Below are 18,979 nucleotides of genomic sequence, written 5' to 3'. Positions count from 1 at the left end.
GATAGGGATAGGGATAGGGATAGGGATAGGGATAGGGATAGGGATAGGGGACGGGGACGGGGATGGGACGGGGACGGGGACAAGGATAGAGATAGGGACAGGGATAAGAATAGGGATTGGGGTCGGAATAATCGGTCGGCAATCGATATCTAGGCAGTGTAAAATGCAGGTGGCTCAGTGGGAAGGGATTAGTAAGTAGGCATCGGCGAGTATCCTGCATCTGTAGACTGTAATAACTATTACATTCAATGTGCTGTAAGAAGATCGTTGTTTGCTTGCCTTTTATATGTTTACGTTTGCAATAAGTATAAGCGAAATGGAAAAAATTGTAAGCGATAATGCAAGAAAGTACTTTTTACCCTACCGACCATAGCGTCGAGATACTGGCTATGTGGGTTGTATGAAGTTTCCCCAGTATAAATATTCATATAGGTAAAATACATACATATTCGTACCTACTACCTACGCTGTGGTCGCTGTGTAACAATTCTACAATCATTGCAAGAATTTCTTTTAAAACAATAGTAATATGTGTAAGGTACAGTCGGCCAAAAAAGTGGTTTACCACTTTTCGATCAATAGAGTCGAAAAGTGGTAAACCACTTTCTTGGCTGACCGTACAGCAAATAGATCAGTTACAATGGCAGTCGAGAATTGCCCCGCTTTACCTTAATCGAAATAATCGCGGACAGATGTACCTACTTACAAAGAAACCTACGGATCCAAATGAAAATCTTATTTTTTGTAAACGTTTCAATAAGAATACTTTTATTACGCGGGCGAAGCCGCGGGTAAAAGCTAGTAGTCAATAGACGGTCTTTCCGGGTAGACGGTCTTCCCCACACTGACCTTACCAATTTTTATCCAAATCGGAGACGTGATACAAGTGTACAAACTTAACGGGAATTGCTGACGTAATGAGCTATTTTACCGCCCTAAGGTGGTTAAGTGAATACCTGGGTGGGTCCTTCCACGACCTGTCAAAAAATGCAAGATGGCGGAGGAATGTTCGAAATGCCAGCGTAGGTTTTTTTTTTTTATGGGATAGGAGGCAAACGAGCAGACAGGTCGAGCAGGACGGATTTCAATACATTTAGTTAAAATTTGGTTATTACTTCGCGAGTGTAATGAAAAACATTGTGTATGTATCACGGGCGGCTGAAGCATTACTTTCGGCGTCGGGCTTCAAACAGCCTCTCGTTCGTAATCCTTCACTTTCCGCCCTTAATACATTATGTACTATTCTTCTGAATAGAATGTTCTAAATTTGACGGTAATTATAAAGGTTCGGTTACCGATATCGTTAAGGATTCTTCCTTAACCCCGCTACGATGCACGTGCAGATACAGATATCTTAATATAGGCCATTTGCGTATCGCTCCTAAGCTCTCTAAAACATAGAGAAAACTTATGATAATAAATAAAAATAAACTAAATAAATATTGGGACACACCTTACATAGATCAACCTAGCCCCAAACTAAGCAAAGCTTAAACATTAAATAAATGTCATATACAAAAAAAAAGTCCAAAGCTTGTCCTATGGGTGCTAGGCGACGATTTACATACTTATATAGATAAATATATTATACTTATATACATAGAAAACACCCATGACTCAGGAACAAATATCTGTAATCATCATACAAATATACCCATACCGGGATTCGAACCCAGGACCGCGACAGCAGGCAGGGTTACTACCAACCACACCGGACCGGTATTAAGAAATGTAGATACAAATACCCACTAAAAGAAAAAAAAAGGGAAAACGATAGCAAATTTTCCAAAAATAAGCTAAACTAAATATATTTTCTGAAACAATCTGCAGTAAAAAAAAATAAAGATCAGGTGCCGTAGCCGAATGGCATTTCTGCGACGCGAAACGAAAACGAAACGCCGCGAAAAGTAGTCTGGCTCTGTCGCGCCAATACGCAAGAGCGATAGAGATAGATATCTACGAGCGTTTCGTTTCGTGAGCGTTTGTGCCATTCGGCTACGTACCCAGGTAACTTTACAATTATAAGTATTATATTAACCCCCGACGCAAAAACGACGGTCTGTCTGTCTGTGTGTGTGTCTGTCTGTGGCATCGTAGCTCCCGAACGGATGAACCGATTTAGATTTAGTTTTTTTTTGTTTGAAAGCTGATAACTCAGCTCGGAAACTGGAGTTTTCTTATTTCTTGAAATATGGAAGTAAAATGTATTCTTGAACGTTATATTGTTATGATTATAAAGCATGAATGTCAATGTCAATAATAAATGCGTTTAATAAGCAGAAATAACCGCTATGAACATTATACCTTTGAATGATTTATCGTTATGCTTAACATTTGTAACACCTTGCGAGACAGGTCATAATTTTTTTTTTCAATAATCTTAATTTATAAATGTCAGTTAGATTGCAATTAATTATACCAACGGAATAATTTACATATACATTATACATAGATATATTATGATCCTTATCGTATCTAAATCTTATTTTTTGATTATAAGTAGAATCTGGATTACTTAAATCGGAATCAGTGGGCCGATTTTTGAGTCTCACGCGTTCGAATTCAGAAAATTATCACTGAAAATAATAAGCAAGTAACCGTTTTCAACCGGTATTTTAGTGACAGTGAGACTCAAAAATCGGCCCGCAGGTCGGTGTATATATAAAATCAGATGATTTGTTATTTTGGTCATAGCATAAAGCATGCTTTATTTTTATAACTTATGTTTGATACGGTAAAAATGCAATAATTAATGTCTTTATTAATCCTGCTTTAAAACAAGAAAAAAAATTCTAGAGAATATAGGTTTACCCACAAGTCTCGTTTAAAAAAAACTGTTTAACTGTTATTTGTAAAACAGTGACACACCCACAAATTGAATGAGGAATAAAGACCGTCTTGTTTTTTTTTTTAAGATTTACTTAACACGTACACTGCGGTGGGGGGTCTAAAGACCTCTTACGAAGTATGGTTAGTTAGTTACGAGTGAAATAATTACGCCGCGACATAATATAATTGCCGTAGCGAAGGTGTTAAAATGTTGCTATAAAATAATACCTACTGCACCAGTGCTCGACATTAACGTTCATTAGATGATATCCTTTTGTGAAATTTATTAAAAAGGCAATACACTTATTGACAATGACATGATTTAAAGTGTCATCTACTGGGTTACACTGGTATTTTTACTTTATACTTTATGGCATTTTTATTCGGGCAAAACTTTGAAAAGTTCTAGCTTTGTATCATTTTACGAAAAAGTAACAACCTGTATCACTACATAGTATAAAACAAAGTCGCTTTCTCTGTCCCTATGTCCCTATGTCCCTATGTATGCTTAAATCTTTAAAACTACGCAACGGATTTTGATGCGGTTTTTTTTAACAGATAGAGTGATTGTAGAGGAAGGTTTACATGTAGGTATAGTACCCGTGCGAAGCCGGGGCGGGTCGCTAGTCTACAATAAAATCAATAATTATGAAGGGATACAAATTTACCGGTATATAATTATGTATGAAACATTATATTCCAGCTGCAGAATACAAACGCCGTCGCCGAGTTTGTTTTTAACCGTTTTACTATTTCAAATTTTCTGTTACATAGTTCAAAAGTGGGTAAAAAAGTTACTAATTCAAAAATAACGGTACAATCACATACCCACTTTAAAAACTAAAACATTCCATTTTTAAAACTCAACAGCTGTCAAAACGCACACAAACTTTCTCATCAATACGCAAAACAAAAGACACTCACCAAAACATAACACGTTTCGAATTTCGAATACAGAACACGTTCACTACAACCGTTAGCACGTCCGTACACACTGGCCGTCACTCCGCACTAAACTGTGCAGGCGATGCACTAGCGCCAATTCGAATTCTTTTTCTTTTTTTTTTAATTACTATGGTTTTGACTGCCAGCTTATTCGGTTACATTGTATTACAGAATATCGATTTAACACTTTAAGTTCTCGCGCTTTGTACACATATTTAAAGGCCACATACATGTCGAACGCGATTAATTAAGTTTTTTTTAATAATGCTAATTATTAGCGTTCGACCTGTATGTGACTTTAAATATGAGAATATCGATTTGTATATTAACTGAATATTATTTGTGCAGGCGATGCACTATACAAGGTGCTCGCGAGGAACCCGCATAACTTGAACCACGCGTTTCTGAGGCCAAAAGAAAGAAAAAATGTTATATGAATTTTAAAATTTTTCGCAAAAAAAATATTTTTTTGTCTTCGGTTACCGCGATAGTTACTCATGAAATAAAACTATGGAAACGGATTAAATCGCGTATAATGAATTTAAAATACATCCCGACGTTTCGAACTCTTTACAGCGTTCGTGGTCAACGGGTGACTGAGGAAAAATTAAAATGTGCAAAAGCTACCCACTTACAAGAAATATTAACGAACCATGACTACAAATAATATAGATTTCTAAGGCAGGTTCACACACTATTAATAAAGCTAGTTATAAAATATTCAAAAATTTTTACCATTACTCTGTTAAAAAATAGTAAACCAATTAATCTACACAAAATTGACAAAGAAACAAACTGCAAATGTCCAACACCATACAACACAAATGCCTCACAGCCTTCGTCGTGCTTGTTCCATTATCAGATGTACTACTGGATCCCAAGCCGGTGGTAAAGTAAAGCCATCCTCTCTATTAAAGTTTGGATATTTCTTGATCTCAATGGCCTCTCACAACATTCTGGGTATATATCGCTTCTCCTTAGCGAGAACCAGAGGCTTGTCAAACTTTATAGCATGATTGACTTTATCCATGACATGTTCAGAGACTGCAGACCTTTGCCGACGGTGCTTGACATCCGCTATGTGTTCCTTCACCCGTGTGGAAATGCTTCGTTTCGTCTGTCCCACATATGACAGGCCGCACTCACAACTGTTAGCGGATGTCAAGCACCGCCGGCAAAGGTCTGCAGTCTCTGAACATGTCATGGATAAAGTCAATCATGCTATAAAGTTTGACAAGCCTCTGGTTCTCGCTAAGGAGAAGCGATATATACCCAGAATGTTGCGAGAGGCCATTGAGATCAAGAAATATCCAAACTTTAATAGAGAGGATGGCTTTACTTTACCACCGGCTTGGGATCCAGTAGTACATCTGATAATGGAACAAGCACGACGAAGGCTGTGAGGCATTTGTGTTGTATGGTGTTGGACATTTGCAGTTTGTTTCTTTGTCAATTTTGTGTAGATTAATTGGTTTATTATTTTTTAACAGAGTAATGGTAAAATTTTTTGAATATTGTATAACTAGCTTTATTAATAGTGTGTGAACCTTCTTAATATTTCTTGTAAGTGGGTAGCTTTTGCACATTTTAATTTTTCCTCAGTCACCCGTTGACCACGAACGCTGTAAAGAGTTCGAAACGTCGGGATGTATTTTAAATTCATTATACGCGATTTAATCCGTTTCCATAGTTTTATTTCATGAATATTTTTTTGTTTTTTTTTTTTAACTTTTTTGGACGTATTTTCACATATAAAGTAATTTTTATCCAGGAAGTTGGCAATTAAAATGAGTTCCTTAATTTATTTTTCTAAAAACCAAATTTTTTGGAAGTTTTTCTTGTCACATTTTGACATCTGACTACTGTGAGACTATGCTCCACAACTGCGCATCAGCGCCGTTAAGAAGACCTTTTCTGAGTAACAATAGGGAAATGTTTTTTTTTTAATTGGCAATAACTCTGAAACTAGACGAAATCTAGAAAAGTTTATACGACATTTTAGTATTAAAATGTGACCACGAATATGCCGTTAAAGTTATATGGGTTCCTCGCGAGTACCTTGTATATAGATCCAATTCCAATAAATCTTTTTTTTTATTATTATGGTCTTAACTGCCAGTTTATTGGTTTACATTGTAGGAGTATTGTGTGTATAATTAATATATAATTGAATGGCAAATACGTTGAGGTCAATATATACCTTAGATATGGTATATATTTGATCTTTTAATGGAAACACCTGCTTTGTTACAAAGTAGATTGTAAAATAAGCCGTTATAATAAAAAACATAGTTTTAAAATGTCAGAGTATCAAATTATCCGACTATTTACCATTTTTACCCGACTACGACGGCAATGCAAAAGAAGAGGTTATGTTTTTGACCAGTGTGTAATGATTCGTTAATAACCTAACCACAAAATTAAAATTTTGAAAAAACCCCCGACCGCGACATAGTGGACCGATTTTCATGAAACATGGCTAAGAACACTCCCGACTAACTCAGCTGTCAGAATAAAAAAACTAAATCTAAATCGGTTCATCCGTTCGGGAGCTACGATGCCACAGACAGACATACACACAGACAGACAAACAGACAGACAGACAGACAGACAGACAGACAGACAGACAGACAGACAGACAGACAGACAGACAGACAGACAGACAGACAGACAGACAGACAGACAGACAGACAGACAGACAGACAGACAGACAGACAGACAGACAGACAGACAGACAGACAGACAGACAGACAGACAGACAGACAGACAGACAGACAGACAGACAGACAGACAGACAGACAGACACGTCAAACTTATAACACCCCTTCGTTTTTGCGTCGGGGGTTAAAAATAAAATCCAATGTATTTTAACAATATTAAGTAGATACTTAATTAAATATTGTATTATGTATAAGAACGTATAAATTATTTTTCCCCTCACTAGCTCGGAAACACGTGTTTTGTCCTTTAATACCAGCGGGTAAAAACGCATTTTATCCACTAGTGGGTAAAGTAATTTGACCTTGAATAAAGTCAAAATAACTGCTTTAAAATTGATGAAAGTAGGTTAATCTAGTAATAAAGATGATTTACCACCTGTGGAACTACTGGAAGCAGTGATAAACGCATTTTTTGCGTTGTAGTTTCCTCGCTATAGTGAGGGGAAAAGTTTTGTGTTACACTCGGGTGCAAATGTATTTTACTTCTCGTGTGTTAAAAAACTCGCAAGTTCAGGATTCTATTCTCGAACCACTCGCTTCGCTCGTGGTTCAACTATAGAATCCTTTCACTTGCTCGTTTTTCAAATTCCACACTCGGCGTTAAAATACAACTTTGCCCCCTTGTATAACAAATAACTATTCAAAATACCTACCAATTATAGGTACTTACTTACTTATAAATTAATACTGACAATAATATATCGTTACATAAATTATTAGGCCCACTTGTACCAACCACTTAACTCAGGGTGGGCTGTCATCTGTCAAATTCCATATAAAATGGAGGTTTCGTTGGTGCAAGTGGCCCTTAAAGAACTTCGTAAATCTTGGTCATCGTAAAAAAACATTAAACTGAACCTAAGTTTACCGTTATTTTTTTTATATTTTATCAGATTATGGACTCGAAACACGGTCATATTAGGTGCCAACCACCGGTACACACGGATAACACTTTCACTACCTCGTGCCCAGCTTATGGGTCACATGAAGCTTTAGCCAAAGCAGTAAATTTGATGGTTCAATTTTGGACAGTGAACGTGTTCACTTAATTATGACCTTTACACACGTTAGCGATAACAGGTTCATTATGATCGACCGATTTAATTATTTTTCATTTAAAATCTACATACAGAACGAACTCTACAGGAAGAACATTATTTATCTATTCCATAATACAATATTTATTTATGGTCCTGTTTCATTTTCCTTATCGCTATTGGCCACATTGTTTTTGATTTATGTACATTCGTAGCTGTGTTGTTATAGGATTTATATATGTACGGTATATTTAGGTTTATTTTAATTCCTATTTATATATGTTAATTAGTATTAAGATTATTTGACGTTTTCTATCACTCACTGCATCACCTATCACCTACTCAAATCAGTTGTTTTTTGTGTCTTGTCTCCACTACCCAAAGGATGTCTGGAAGAGATCGCACTTTAGCGATAAGACCGCCTGTTGTCTACGATAGTTAATTAAAGTTATGTGCTTTTTTTTTTATGTAATCTTGTTATATTGGTGAACAATAAAGAATATTTGTATTGTATTGTATTGTACATACTCGTAGAAAGAAAACCCTACCTATCTTTCACACTAGACAGCGAAAAATAATTTAAAATACGTTTGTCTGCGCCTATTTTTGAAAAAAGGTAGTCATCAACTATTCTGTTAGCCAGCAATGATCTACAAATAGCCAAACGTTTTGAACTTAAAGTAGATCAAGTTAATATTGAAGTTCTTTACTAATTAGTGTAATAGGTACCCGTGTCACAGAAGTTATAATAAATAGTACTACCGCACAGTATGGCCACTCCCGCTCCCCGCTGAAAGTGCCGCCCACCCCCTCTCGGTTACCTCACAGTTACCGCTTGTCAAAAAATGCGAACAATCGACCTGTTATATCTCACTCATACAAGCATAGAAGGTACGCGTTCACCTACACGAGCTTAGACTGTGTGCTAGGAACGCGTCTCTGTAATGCACTTTGTATATGTGAGCATTTATTTTTTTTGCCACTTTTATGAAATGTGATATTTTTGAAAAAAATTATGCAATTTCTACTCAGAATCACTAGCTTTTTCAATACTAGTAGTTAAAAAAAATTGTCCCTTACGATTTTTTCTTATTTTGTTACCATTTTCCGTACATGTTGTGTGGGGTAACAAAAGAGGAAAGTAACAAAAATGTATGGAAATTCTGGGACACTTTGTCTCCCAGTGAGATTGAAAGTACTCGTGATTCTGAGTACAATTGACCTAAAATTCCCTAAAAAATCAAAATAAAAAATGGCAAAAAAAAAGAAATGCTCATATATGTCTGCGTCTGAATACTCACAATAGAATAGAATAGAATAAACATTTATTTGTAAACACAGGCAAGACAAAATACACATAATATCAACAATACAAGCCTCATTGAGCTTACCGTGTGTCTTAGTCAACCTGTGTACAACCAGTACTTTCATTTTATTCATATAATCCTAAGCAAACTACAGATTTCTCTCTTTATTCGTAAACGTTCACTAAAGTTATCAGGCCGATACAGTTCGTTTGTCCTTTTCTATCACACCAATACGTCGGAAAGGGACAATAGTTATTTGTTATACAAGGGGGCAAAGTTGTATTTTAACGCCGAGTGTGGAATTGAAAACGAGCAAGTGAAAGGATTCTATAGCTGAACCACGAGCGAAGCGAGTGGTTCGAGAATAGAATCCTGAACTTGCGAGTTTTTTAACACACGAGAAGTAAAATACATTTGCACCCGAGTGTAACACAAAACTTTTCCCCTCACTGTAGCGAGGAAACTACAACGCAAAAAATGCGTTTATCACTGCTTCCAGTAGTTCCACAGGTGGTAAATCATCTTTATTACTAGATTCACCCACTTTTATCAATTTTAAAGCAGTTAACTAGACTTTATTCAAGGTCAAATTACTTTACCCACTAGTGGATAAAATGCGTTTTTACCCGCTGGTATTAAAGGACAAAACACGTGTTTCCGAGCTAGTGAGGGGAAAACGAACTTTATCGGCTTAATAACTTTAGTTTATAGGTACGTTTATGAATAAATGGGTTAATTTTAAAATGTCATTGGAAGCTCTCCTTCAAAGTCAACACTGTGCAGCAAAATTTTTAACCCCCGACGGAAAAACGACGGAGTGTTATAAGTTTCACGTGTCTGTCTGTCTGTCTGCCTGCCTGTCTGTCTGTTTGTCTGTCTGTCTGTGTGTGTGTCTGTCTGTGGCATCGTAGCTCCCGAACGGATGAACCGATTTTGTTTTTTTTTTTTATTTGAAAGCTGAATTAGTCGGGAGTGTTCTTAGCCATATTTCATGAAAATCGGTCCACTATGTCGTTGTCAGGGGTTTTTTCAAAAATTTTAATTTTGTGGTTAGGTTAGTTCATACAAAAACTCTATAGACCGTGCAGGTGTTAGAAAAACATACAAAGTTAAATTTAATGTCAACGACGAAGGAAGAAACAAACAAAAATGTAAAAATTTATAATATAATATGTCTTTGTAATAATAATATATAACGAATGATCCATAAATAATAAAAATACTTAAACATCACACAATAAGCTATTCTAGACAGCTACACAAATATTTTTATATTGCTTGATAAATATAAGTAGCTATTAAATAAACGATAAAATAACAATAGACAGTAAGAAAAGAATAGCATAACATAAAACACATAAAAGGAAAATATTTATATTGTGCAATAAAACTACGTTGTCATTTAAAAAATACATACATACAATCACGCCTGCATCCCACAAAGGGGTAGGCAGAACACATGAAACCACTAAAGCTTCAGTGCCACTCTTGACAAATAAGGGGTTGAAAGAAAACGAAACTGTGACATTGCCGTGACAGGTTGCCAGCCTCTCGCCTACGCCACAATTTAACCCATATCCCAGAGTCACCTTCTACGACACCCACGGGAAGAAAGGGGGTGGTGAAATTCTTAACCCGTCACCACAAAGGCATTTAAATAACCTTTCAATAACAGTTTTCATTATTTGCCAATTTTAAACTTTGCTGCATACAGAGATTTATATAAACTAACCTAACCACAAAATTAAAATTAAAAAAAAAACCCCGACCGCGACATAGTAGACCGATTTTCATGAAACATGTCTAAGAACACTCCCGACTAACTCAGCTTTCAAACAAAAAAACTAAATCGAAATCGGTATCGAAATCGGTTCATCCATTCGGGAGCTACGATGCCACAGACAGACACACACATAGACAGACAAACAGACAGACAAACAGACAGACAGACAGACACGTCAAACTTAAGAGGGGGTAGAGCAGGGAGAATTTTCAGAATCTGTCAAATTACCCCATTACACACACAAACACCCTTCACTCACACTACCTCAATTTACTGTGAAAGGTCAGTGACCCTTAATTTTTTTTCAAGAGTGTTATTTTGAGTTTGTAGTCAACTACTGACCTCATTTGAGAACTTTAAACTGTAAAAAAGGTAGCATACAAGAAGACAGAGAAAAAATACGCGTCATCTAGCTTTCCTTCTCTGTTCACGTCTCATGTGACTTAAATTTACCTAAATATGTAGATAACGTTCCTTACTCAGTTGATTGTTTATCTAGGTGTATTTCAAATTACTTTGCACTTCATTTTGCGTTACTTTTCTATACTTAGATTAAAAATCGTCAGCCTGCCTATCCCCGCAAACATTATTCAAAGTCGTGTGTGAAGGCCGATACCTCCAGGCAGACAATTATGGTCGCGTGATAAATGATAAAACATTCAGCCCTATCGCACTATTTGTAAGTGCAATAGGGACGGTCCGATGTTTTATCATTAAATTTTATCGCGCGACTATGATTGCCCTGCAGGTCTTCAGAGGCCTGTGCTGTGCATTACGTATATGCGGGTTGTATTAAAGACTATCAGATATTTTCTTTATTCTTTTTGGTCGTTAGGTTTTTTTATCATTTAGTTTGATACAAAATAAAGTATGTGTATAAAATAAAAACCTAATGAATAGAGTACAGCTAGCAGCAGTCAAGTCAGAGACACAAAGAAAGATAGGGAATATCGACGCATATCTTATCTTATCCCAATACCGCCATCGCCATCTGCATCAGACTCTTTATCTTACCCAATTTCCGAGTCTCTTCTCTAAATTTCAGTTTCTTGAGTTGAAAATGTTGAAACTCATACTTGGTAATAAATAAAAAACAAAAAACATATAAAAATCACAATATAATTTTTAAATTATAGCTTAGGCCCTGTACCAGTTGCAGTCTGTAAAGTCCCTTGTAGTTTCTTTTAAATGGCTAAATACCTAGATGTTATGTCATAAACATCTGTGACGTGACTGAAAATTAAAAAAACATCGCTCAGAGATAAGGTTCAAATTAGCATGGCAAAAAATACAACAGTGCAGTCAAAATACGAAAAAGCAAATGTCAATGTCAATAATGTCAATATCACTGCCGTATTTCAGGCAATAAGGGCTGTTTTCTCAAATATGAAAAAATCTCAAAAGCAGGACTGTATAAAGACTTTCTAGGAAAATTATTTTGAACTTGATAGGTAGACCAATTTAATAAAAGTTGTACGAAAAAAAATTCTGAACTAAGTTTGTAACTATATATGAAAAGCATTTTTATCTTAGATTGCATATTTTAGAATTGTGACGATTTTTCTTTCAAATAAATAGAGAATTATTAGAATAGATTCACGGTGTCTACCGTAAACTGGGGTTACATTGACCAATTTGGGAATTTAAACTTTTCTAGCTTCTACATTTAATGGGTATTTATTAATGTAAAGAAAGAAAAAAAATGGGACCATCAACTTTTTTAGTCTTTTCCTGCTAAAAATCTATAAAAGTAACAAAATAATGTACGCAGAAAAAAAAACTATGAGATCAAACTTAAACTGACATTGGGGTTACTTTGATACCCTATGTTTTTTTTGAAATGGTAATCGAGTGTAACCCCTTGCAAAAGTATTTTATCTCGAGAAAAGATAAAAACACGGTTCGCAAAGTCAAATATTACAACTCTTTAACGCTATTTTGGGGTTACTTTGATCAAAAATAAAAATTACCTACCATCTTCGAAAAACCAACTTTATTTGCAATTGTTTCAATATTTATCACACGAAGAGATCAAATTATCTGCCTCAACTCAACAAGTACCGTGACGTGACATAATCAGACAATAATCAACTATGTGTCATTATGGTCAATGTTACCCCATGCAAGTGATCAAAGGCACCCCACAGAGTAAATCATTAGTAATAAATGCCTAGTTTGACTTTATGATACAAAACTCAATACTTACAATGGTAGGTATAGCTAAGCAGAAACACATTTCTGGCAAGCTACTTAATATTCACTGTGAACCTTTGACTTGAATACCACTACGTTAGTTTAGAAGTTATTTAAACATGAAAAATAGCAACAAACTATGCTTATATTTTAACACGTTATCCGCACTGCCCACGACCATACTTACTTGTTCACTGCGTCAGAGCACCATTTATAAAGGTTGGTTTAAGGTTATCATTAATACATAACCGACTACTCATAACATATTAGTTAGTCAGGTTTTGTTCGTAGTCCAAAAGGGTCAACCCTAGCACTTTTCCCTATTCACCCCAACGTTAGGGTGAGCGAAAATTACTAAATAAAACGACATATTTTCAAAGACAAACCGAAGTTCACACCGCTGGAAGATTTTTTGTGTAAAAAATTAGCATGGAACATATAAAAAAAGTGCTATCGACGTTCAAAAGTCGGTTTTGGTCCTATTCAGCACAAATTACGGTAGTTCATACCCGTTCCGACCCCATGAACCCAAAATCTTCAGAAAATGATGTACTAAGTAGCCCAAAGTGCAGCGCCGTCTCTAGGTGAATTGGGTTACTAATTTATGCAAACTACTTAAGTCGCAATAGATGTCATTTCATTTAGTATTTTAGAGGTAACTAGTAAAGATAATTTAGTTTTACAATTGTGCTTAAAAAGATTCTCATTTGGCGAGATTTTTTAACCGACTTCCAAAATTCAAAAGGTTATAAATGTATAGTCTTTTTTTTATATCACTTCTGGTCCAATTTCAAACCCCACAAATATTAACGGCAAACTGATAATGACATTAAGTTTTTTTGAAATAAATTTGTGACATATGTGGGTAGTTTAGTAATTATAGGCACCGACTGATTGTGGGTAGGTTTATATTTTCGCTCTCTGCTAATAATCTTGTATGGAACGGACGTGTTTTCTTTGGTGCCTCTTCATCAGCGCTGATCTTCGGCTGGGAGCATACCTTATAAAATTAAATGCCAAAAAAAAAGTTTATCAGTAAAAATTACTTATTTGAAAATAGAGTCATAACCGTTTTCATGCTTATACATTGAAATAGATATCACGCACGAAAGTAAGAACGACAAGGCCCCCTGGTGGCTGAGCCGGGAATCGAACCCGCCATGTCTCTCGCTATACCGTAATCCTCTAAGTGCCACTTGCACCAACGAAGATGGAGGATTAACCTGAGGGTTAACCCACTATTTTACATGGAATTTGACAGTTGACAGCCCACTAACCCTGAGTTAAGTGGTTGGTGCAAATGGGCCTTATAAGATTCATATACGAGGTGGTCAAAATGTGCCTATCAGAGATAACATACACTAGAGAAATTTCGTTGGGTACCACACGGCGGGCGGGTGGCCTAGTGGTAATGACGTTAGCTGCGTAAGCTGAAGACCCGGGTTCGATTCCCGGCTCGGCCATCAGTAGGCCTTGTCGTTTTTTCTTTCGTGTATGATATCTATTTCAATTTATGTATGTATGTATGTGAACACTTTATTGTACATAAGACAAGTTAGGACATATAAATACAGTATAGTTATGGTCTACAAAGGCGAACTTATCCCTATAAGGTGTCTCTTTCAACCTTTGAGCGAATTGAGAATTTATTATTTATATAAACTTGAAAAAGAACAAATCAAAAATTATTCAATAAAATAATTTTATTTCTTCCCTAGTTGTATAGTTTCATACTTATGATTTTTATTTTAAAGTAATCCATTTATATTATAGCAATCATGGGTGAAACGTGGAGGTTGACAGAAGTGTAATTAACATTTCTAAATGCATAGCTGGGCATTAACTCGTTAATCCGTTAATCGTTAATTAACGAAGTTAACATTTTGATTAACGGATTAACTTTTAAGTTAACTTTAAAAAATGTTAACGGATTCGTTAACTTCCGTTAAATTTCTTCGAGTCCGTTAATCGTTAATCCAGTTCCGCACGCATCGAGTAAAACTTGCTCTGCCCGCTACTGCAAAAGCGCGGAGTACGGCGAAACCTAGGATTTTCCTGTAAATTTCACAGTCTAGAGGTACCGACCAATTGGTGCCTTTGGATCACTTGTTCGAGACCTGCTAAAGTTTATTAGTCTTAACTGCACCCATCACTAACTGGGAAATAGAATGCAAATCATCAGGCATGCCACAAATCGCGCAACCGATGCATCAAGCCAAAGTTAGGCGGGCCGCGCTATCTACTAAGTTACCGTAGATCACAACTTCGATTAGAGGTGTCTCAATCCGAGGAACCCACGATTTTGGCGAACTTCGGGCTTTTACAATAACATATAAATTTACGCAAATACTAAATAGTAGTTGATAACTGTTGCAACTAGCTATAGTAATTTTTTTTTATCATGATTAACGGATTATCGATTAACTTTAACTTCCGTAAAATTTGTTGAAATGTATCGCTTTAACGATTAACGAAGTTAACTTTTATATTAACGGATTAGCGATTATCGAAGTTAACTATTTGATTAACGGTGCCCAGCTATGTCTAAATGTTGATTTCTTGTATCTAGTCTAACTACGAAGCAATACATTGACGTATAAATTGCGTCCATATACAGAGAGGTCATTCATAAAAACATCACTTTAGGTAAGTTATATATCTTTTATACAATTTGACAACCATTGACCACACATCCCAATTCACCCCTCTTCCGACCCTAATCACCCCCTTCGTAAACCTATTCACCCCTTTGCGACCCGATTCCCCCCATTCCTGATCCTATTCACCCTCAGGCCGCGGATATTTATCCATCAAATTGAAATTGAAAATTGAAATTGAAATCGTCTGTCAATGAAAAGAAAATTGTAGTAAGTATGTATGGAACATAAACTTTAGAAGTGTAGGTATACACTACATTCAAAAGGATAACGAACAAATTCTGAGCAAAATTTCACACAAAAATAAAGTTAAAATGAGTAAATAATACAATAAATTTAAATGCCAACTTTGACAGACATTTTCATGCCCCTAAATATATTATTTTCCCTGGAACTACGGAACCCTACACTGACCGTGACCCGACGCGCTCTTGGCCGGTTTTTCTTCTCAATGAAATGCAGAGATAATAAAAAATTACACCTCCCAATTTATAATTATTTTTTTTGCAAAAATTTCATTTTTGGCACAAGCTTTACCTTAGCCGACTGTACCTTTCTTTCAACAATCATCTATTGCTCTCCGAGATGTTTCTAAAAACCCCTTACTCAATGGGGATACGACGTTTCATAACAGAGTTCCTCTGACCACCTTTCTGCTCCATCATCAGATCACCTCCATGATACCATAATATTGCATTGTCACGTGATTTACATATGTGTGCAAAATTTCAGCTCAATCGGAAACCGGAAAGTGGGTCAAATTTAGCTTCTACGTTTTGACCCAAACTAACAAGGCAAGTTGAATAAAAGCTTGTAAAAAGGCTTCTGATATCAGATTTGTAATAAGTTTAGTTGTCATAGTTTAAGAACAGATGAGACAGACATATGCAACGATAATATAATACTGCACGTGTATCGTGAGATGTCAAATCACCTCATACAATTTACCGCTCTAAGGCAACTAAGAAGGTAGGGTTTGTTATTGCACTTTAATTACATATTAATGATTTCTAGCCCGTAAGATATATATTTGCTTTAACAATGGATAGATAATTATGCGAGTGAGAGTGTAATTTAGATTTTTATAAGGAAACAAATATTTTTAAGCGACCCGATCAGATATTTATACGGATAAGGACCCTCCCACATCTACCGTCTCGCGATCGTAGCGTCGGGCCAACTGTATGGCTAAGCCGCGCCGACGCGACGCGGCATCTTTTTCCATACAGTTGGCCCGACGCTACGCTCGCGAGACGCTAGAAAGAGAGACTAGAGCATTGAGTAATTATTACTTCGTATAGAGGAGCTATAGCAAACAACGAACGTGTCACAGCCTGTAAGCTGAAGGCGGGGTGAGGGGGCGGGGTGTGAACCAATGGCCTGCTTTCGTAACGTCGCAAGCGCTACGATTTTACTCGGCGCTTACGACTTTTCGGTCGCGATGATGAGCCCTGCATAGAGTGCATAGATTAGAAGTCGTAGTATAGAAGTGACATGGGTTTACATGGGCATTTTTTTTAATTTATGACTCTCAATTAGCGTGAGTTGTTAACAAAAAACATAAATCGCTGTTAGTTTTGTAATGATAATCAAGCTTGAAAATCTGTATTTAAAACTAAACTTTTTTCACGTTCTGAATTTAGATTATAGCTTAGTATAGTATAATTCACGATGTTTTTATTGAAATTCCATGCTTAATTATCGTTGCAAAACTGACAGCGATTTAACTTTTTTTTAACAACTCTGTAAGTCATAATTTTTTTAAATGCCCACATTTTTTAAAGCTGCATACGGACTGAGCGTACATGTGTACACGTAGCCGCAACTGGATATTAGTTATTTATGTGACGTTTGCATAATGGTAGGCATTAAAACATGAGTGTTGTTTTTGTTGTGTTAATAAGATAACATGAGTGTTTTAATGCCTAATTATGTATAGTCGCACACATAACTTTATCTACATCCATGTATGTATGGGCGCGGGTTTATCGTCCCATAAAAATTTGAATTTCGCGCGTTATTATACTCTCATAATTTGCTTGACCGTCTACCTACCCAAATTCATTCAGGCAGGTTAGGTACTGCACTTACATTTACATAGTCACATGAAATTCGACACGCGTATTGAGAATCTGTTATAGACCGACATGTCGGAAAACTGTGCAATTCTGACAATAATAATTAAATAACCTTTTTTGCGTCGATAAATATATATAATTTAATGTATGATAGGAAACTTGAACTAACTTGCGATATTGTCACGTCTGCTTTTGTTGCATTTTTTACTCTTTGGTTTCAACGAAACATGGCCGCCGCAACATGGCGCTTCGGCATGAGTTTATATTGATACATTTTTTTAAAAGTAAGCGTGTTTAAACAAAAATGCAGTAAACCTACGTATGAAAAGTCACTCCTTGGCTTTTGTTAGATTTTCCTGAGCAGTTTGTACAGTACCTCACTACACATGACGGCATTATTTAGACGAAATATTTTTCATTGCGATACGTCAATCTACCACAGCCGTTTGGCACAGACTAAGCGCGTTTGTGCTGATCAGCTCTAAGTGTTGTTACACAAAATCAAGTTGAGGTGCCCTCTCTAGTTAACATAATTACTCAAAGGACTAGAGAGACTATGTTTTTGCCGGTCACGAAGCATCACAATTTTTTGCCGGGAATATGTCGTCATATACTTATGGCCCCTATAGAGAATCGGATATGTTGTCACGGCCGTTCATAGTCATATACGTATGCTGGTGACTGTTCCATGAACATCTGGTCTAGTTGAATGGAGAAGTGCCATTCAAAACGAGCGTTACTTTCTAAACAACGATGAACTTACGGTTACTTACGTGTTCGTGGTATGCACAGGGTAATCTTTAATGAAATTGAAACATTTTTTTATATAAAAATTTGAACCAGAAGCACACCATACGGAATATTGTATTTAATAAATAGGTATACCCGCCCGCATTTCCCTTTCTTCTATTCTAAGTAAGAATCGATTAATAAGTATCTAAATATGTAAAAATAAATTAAATTATAATTGTTTACATACAACCTGATTGACAGAATTTGACGTAGGTGCTGTCATATATATTTTTAAAATGACGTACTGTTAATACCAGCGTAATGAAAATGTATTCCAATGAGTAAAATAAAACATGAAACTCTTTTCAATTTAACCGAACTAGAATGAAATCATTTATACTCATTCGGTTGTGTTCGTTATTTTCTTTAATAATGTGATACATTTTTATTTATTTTTGATGCACAAGCCATGCACCTTTAAACTTTAAATGAGATTGGATCTCCACCTGACATATTTGATTTACCCTATTTATTTTGAGCACAGTTTTACACTGGTATGGTTTTTCGTGTACGTACACTATTTTCTGTCAAAATATTTGTCAAATTTAATTGTCAACGCGGAGCGACCGGCGACACGTCTGCCTCCGATGAGCCGCTCACGGCATCTAATCGAAAGGAGAATTCTGACAGCAATGGCG

The 18,979-nt window shown here is 36.1% G+C and overlaps 1 protein-coding gene across 3 annotated transcripts in view; it reads right to left on the bottom strand.

Annotated features, from left to right (window-relative positions):
- The window catches only part of LOC125242017 (angiotensin-converting enzyme-like), a 106,907-nt gene that overhangs the window by 29,748 nt on the left and 58,180 nt on the right, over window positions 1-18,979 (bottom strand). Inside the window, exon 1 of one of the 3 annotated variants that reach the window (XM_048150721.1) lies at window positions 3,754-3,890. The exons of the other annotated variants lie outside the window; for them this stretch is intronic. The gene's annotated coding sequence lies outside the window, so the exon portion shown is untranslated. Of the gene's footprint in view, window positions 1-3,753; window positions 3,891-18,979 lie in introns of those variants that run through there. 3 annotated transcript variants of the gene reach the window in all.

This window comes from Leguminivora glycinivorella, unplaced genomic scaffold, assembly GCF_023078275.1.
Source record: "Leguminivora glycinivorella isolate SPB_JAAS2020 unplaced genomic scaffold, LegGlyc_1.1 Scaffold3, whole genome shotgun sequence".
Taxonomy (NCBI): domain Eukaryota; kingdom Metazoa; phylum Arthropoda; class Insecta; order Lepidoptera; family Tortricidae; genus Leguminivora; species Leguminivora glycinivorella.
This window is presented reverse-complemented; position numbering and strand designations above follow the sequence as displayed.